Here is a 573-nt window from a genome sequence, read left to right on the forward strand (position 1 = left end):
CAACAAACGCTTTTTCAGGTCACCTTAAGGCTGCCTCTGTGAAGGGACAGACAAGAATGAAGAACCCCCAAACCAGCTATTAAGAAACCCCTCTGCACCGCGGCACGCGGGACCTGTGCACGCGACCCGATGCTCGGCGCTGGCTGCCAAACAGGCACGGAAAGAGACCGTCCGGTGGACGGCTATTTACCCCTTTTGAAGCCATGGCAGAGAAGGAGGAACCGAGAAGGGACGGTGTCCCCAAGGCACACAGCCTCCTGCCGCCACTGAGAAAAAGAGACTGAAGCTTTGAAACAGCTTCTTTGGAAGAAGCTGGGGGAGGCACCAGCACCACACCAGATGCACCAAAGTATCTTTTTTTCAGCTCGCAGCCCACAGAGATTACCTCAAGCAAGTTTTAAAGCTTGGTCCCGTTTTGGCGTCCCCTCTTCAGCATCTCTAGCGTAGGTTACAGAGCCTGCTAGGACAAGATGCTTTAAGGCAGCGGGCTTCTCCCGCGGGCGCGGAGCGCTCTCCCGCAAAGGGGGCAGGGGGCGACCCGCGGCAGCCTGGGGGACGGGGCCAGGGCTCGCG

This window comes from Pygoscelis adeliae, unplaced genomic scaffold (assembly GCF_000699105.1).
Source record: "Pygoscelis adeliae isolate BGI_AS28 unplaced genomic scaffold, ASM69910v1 Scaffold36, whole genome shotgun sequence".
Lineage (NCBI taxonomy): Eukaryota > Metazoa > Chordata > Aves > Sphenisciformes > Spheniscidae > Pygoscelis > Pygoscelis adeliae.